Source organism: Physeter macrocephalus, chromosome 16 (genome assembly GCF_002837175.3).
Source record: "Physeter macrocephalus isolate SW-GA chromosome 16, ASM283717v5, whole genome shotgun sequence".
In the NCBI taxonomy this organism is placed as follows: domain Eukaryota; kingdom Metazoa; phylum Chordata; class Mammalia; order Artiodactyla; family Physeteridae; genus Physeter; species Physeter macrocephalus.
In genome coordinates, this window is record NC_041229.1 from 11,435,893 (window position 1) to 11,440,433 (window position 4,541).

At 50.5% G+C, this 4,541-nt stretch overlaps 1 protein-coding gene across 1 annotated transcript in view; it reads right to left on the reverse strand.

Annotated features, from left to right (window-relative positions):
- SORL1 (sortilin related receptor 1) overlaps nt 1–4,541 on the reverse strand; it is a 158,375-nt gene that overhangs the window by 141,954 nt on the left and 11,880 nt on the right. The window lies entirely within an intron of this gene.

The following is a 4,541-nucleotide window of genomic DNA, read 5'->3' on the forward strand; positions in this document are numbered from 1 at the left end:
GTCCGGAGCCTGTGCCCCGCAACGGGAGAGGCCACAACAGTGAGAGGCCCGTGTACCGCAGAAAAAAAAAAAAAAGGGACACAAGCCAGAAAGACCACATGCTTTCAAACTTCTGTTCAAACTGGTTCTCTCTGGCCTCCAGGTGACATTGCTTATCCTTAGCTCATAACAAGGAGGAACAAAAGGAAAACATCAGCTTTATTTAGTTAGTTTTGAAGTATTCCAAGTAAGGTAATATTTTCCAGGACTCCACAGAAATGACCTTCGGTTTATTGTGAACAGTAGTTCCCAGGCTTCTGGGTTTTGTAAACCAGGAAAATGGAGATGAGTTAGGCAGGCCAACAGAAGATTGGTCGGCCGCCTCTATTTTGCCAGGTAAGAACATTAATGAAAACAGCCACCGTGTCAGAGCATGGCTAGCTGTTCTCTGGATCTCTGTCCCCGGCCTCCTGAGGACACAGCAGACTGTTGGCCCAGGCCTTACGATGGGGTGTGGCCCTACACGGCCCTGTTTTCCTTCCCTACCCGCAGGCTGCATTCAGGACCCCAGAGTCCCAGAGGAGAATGGGGCCACAGGACAGAAGGAGCCCGAGTCCCCGAGAAGAAGGCCCTCCACTTGTTCTGAACTTCTCATAATTGGGAGATGCATTCACACCACTGAGCTCCTGGGATTCACCTGTTACGTAGCCGCCCCTCTCCAAAGCAATACAACCACCATCTAGAATCACCGTCATGTTTCAAAGAAAGTACATTTTAACATGGAAAATTGAGGAAAAGGAAAGATAGACTCTCAGAATCAAGAACAGTTCTGTCTGCTTTATGAAAAGCTAACTCCATTCCTCTTATTTTTCCTTTCACCCGTCACTGACGGACAGTTCAAGGGCTGGCATCTTGGCACACCTGAGGCAACCGTTTCACCCCCTCTGTGTGGGAAGAGCCAACTGATAACCACACTCACAAAAATTCTGAGAGCTGGTGTGAATGTTCAGGACAAAACCCCCCCAAAATCCGGAGCATAAGCAATGCCTGGGAGAAGCCTATTCCACCGGCCCCTTCAACCTCGGCTTGTCTCGGGCACAGGAGAAGGAAATCGAGCTTCTGGACCCGGAGGAGCCTCTGCAAAGTCCACCTGCAGGCTTCCCCACCCTCACCCTACCCCGCCCACCCCACCTCCCGGACTGATGCAAAGTACACACCTGAGCTGATGGGCCCTCAGAGCAGAAAACCCTCCCCCTCCCCTCCCCCTCCCCCTCCCCCTCCCCTCCCCTACCTCCTCCTCTACCCCTCCCCTCCCCCTCCCTCCCACAGCTGCTTTCTCCTTTCCCCTCCTCATCCTGCCCACTCCTTGTAGTGCTCTCAAACGTCTGAAGGGAGAAGGGAAACACCTGTGCCACCAACTTGGCTAACAGAATAAAAGAGCTAATCCTTAACTACATTGCTTTGGGTCTTAAGCACCTGCACCTAATTTGATTGGGGAAACAGGTGAAATGAGGCCTCTTTAAAGAAAAAGACCCTGGATTTTTTTTTTTTTAGGAAAATATGTCATTCTAAAACATTCCTTCTCACTCCCAGAGAGGTAAGTCCAGGCAAGCATCGACAGAGATATGCAAATAAAAAATAGAAATAAGTAAATTACTGAGCCCAGATGCTCAGGGGGAAAGCAGCTAAGAGAATCGCCACCAGCTGCGGAGCCTTCCTCCAGCCCTCCCTCTCCGCCTCTCCTGCCGGCTCTCTCCGCCTCTCCTGCCGGCCCTCGCCTCTGGGAAGAATCTGGAAGCATCTACGGATCAGAAGCCCACCAGGCAAAGGTGCCCTGGGAATTCAGGCTAACAGCCTTCTCCCTACAAAACATGTCACCCTTAGAACCAGAGGGTAATAAATTGAGGATTTATGCAAATGTCAATCGATAAAGTATTTGGAACCTGGAAGAATCACTAAGTTCATCCAGGGTCTGAGATTTAAAGCCCAGCCATGTTGCACTCAGGCAACCTCAAAACAGCCCCATGGGCAGGTTCACAATCAAATAACGCTCGGAGCAGGTTACAAAGCCTACAGTGATCAGAGCGGGAGCAAGGACTGAACACGACTTGCTAAAGTCTTTCTATTCAGAGGATGTGAGATTTATGGGGCCCCCTCAACCAATCCTAGGAGAGGTGAAGGGGTGAGAGCAGCACAAAGGAGGCATCCGAACATCCAAGGGCTTTTTTACAAAGGAAGCCCAGAAGGCGAGCTTGGTGAAACACCTTTAGAAAAACAAAGATTTTATTAGATGTCCCTTTCACTCCTAAAAGGGTAGCCCAGTGGGGAGAAAAAAAAAAAATCTCAGGCAAGGAACGGCTTGTCCAAGGGCCACCAGGCAACTGACACAACAGCTCAGCTCCTTCCCTTGGCGGGAAGCACCTTCCCTCAGTGCACGCGCCTCCCCCCGGGGAGCTGCCTGCCTGGCTGAGGCTGATCCCGACTAAAGCCCAGGTGCCCATCCCCCCAGAGCACAGTGCAGAGTCAGCTGTGGGAATCCACCCCGCACCAGGCAGGCTGGCAAGCTGTCCGGTTTACTAAGGCAAAGACATCATCGTGCTCTCTGGCCTCACTTTCCGCCTCTCCATCTCCCCTTGGTCTCCATCCCCTCGTCCCCACCCCAGGAGAAAGGGAAGAAGTCAAAGCAGGCCCTCCATGGACAGGGACCAGGCAACCAGAGGTGCAAGAGTAGCCCCCAGCGATCATAACACCTGCAGGTGCCAGTGCTGGGTCCCTGCACCCACTTTGTGGGTGGTTTCTGGTTCGTTTGGGTCCTCTTCCATCCCCAGGGATTTCCTCCTGGCTTCAGCCCCTAGCCTCCCCCATCACCAGCCCTCTTGGTGCAGCTGCAGGCTTCCCGATTTCCAGATCACTCCTATCAGCCTTGCTCACTCGGGTCCCAAAGACCGCATGGAGAGGAGTGGGCACATATGGACCCAGAAGACACCAGTCTGGGAGGGAGTGAGAGCCATGGGAGGGTGGCTTTTCCAGAACGTAACCTTGATGTGCAGTCAGTTATAACTACAACCCCGGGGCGTGAACAACCTTCCCTCTACGACCTCCAGCTCACAGGGCGTAGCTGGAGCTCCATAAATGAGCCACAATTAATTGGAGCTGTAAAAAAGCAGCAGGGAGGGGGCCCAATGCCTCCCCCTCAGAAGGCAAACAGGAAAATCACATGCCACAGAAGTCTCTGCACAGAGAAACTGCCTCATAAACAACAAACAACATCGGGGTCGGAGGTTCAGGCCTCTGCTAAGATCACAGGCAGATCGTTAAGAGTCAAGGTAGCCCCCCAGAAGTCACCCGGTTCAGGGATCCCAAACCCAGCTAACAACCAGAGTCCCCAGAGAGGCCCCACCCCAGTCCTACTGATTCAGAACCCTCTGACTGGAGCCCAGGAATCGGTATTTTTAAAGGACATGCCCCTGGTGTCTCTAATGTAGCTTATTTAGGGAATGATGAATCTAGTTCACTCCCTTCCTCCTGGCAGAACCTGGGGCTTGAATGACAGTGGCTGGAAGACTCATTCTTTCTGTGAGGGTTTGTCTTTGGGTGTCCTGGGTAGTTGTTAAAACCCTACGATCGGGCTTCCCTGGTGGCACAGTGGTTGAGAGTCCGCCTGCCGATGTAGGGGACGCGGGTTCGTGCCCCGGTCCGGGAGGATCCCACATGCCGCGGAGCGGCTGGGCCCGTGAGCCATGGCCGCTGAGCCTGCGCGTCCGGAGCCTGTGCTCCACGACGGGAGAGGCCGCAGCGGTGAGAGGCCCACGTACCACAAAAAAAAAAAAAAAAAAAAAAAAGAGTAGACCCCGCTCTCTGCAACTAGTGAAAGCCCGTGTGCAGCAGCAAAAACCCAGTGCAGCCAAAAATAAATAAAAAATAATTATAATTTAAAACAATTTTTTAAGATATGTGGATACAAATGAAAACAAAAAGACAATGAACCAAAATCTATGGGATACAGCAAAAGCAGTTTTAAGAGGAAGTTTATAGCAATACAATCCTACCTCAGGAAACAAGAAAAATCTCAAATAGACCATTTAACCTTACACCCAAAGGAACTAGGAAAAGAAGAACAAACAAAACCTAAAGTTATTAGAAGGAAAGAAATAATAAAGATCAGAATGAAAACAAATGAAATAGAAACTAGAAAAAAAAGAAAAGAAAGTAAGAAAGAAGACCCAAATAAATGAAATCAGAAATGAAAGAGAAGTTACAACTGACAGCACAGAAATACAAAGGATCATAAGAGATTACTATCAGCAATTATACACCAATAAAATAGACAACCTAGAAGAAATGAATTTAGTGAGTGGTGGGTATGAAGTTTCAGGATTAGAGATCCTGTAAAACAACATCTTTTAAGAAAATGAATAAACAAAAGTGGCGTGGGCTTCCCTGGTGGTGCAGTGGTTGAGAGTCCGCCTGCCAATGCAGGGGACACGGGTTCGTGCCCCAGTCCAGGAAGATCCCACATGCCGCGGAGCGGCTGGGCCCGTGAGCCATGGCCGCTGAGCCTG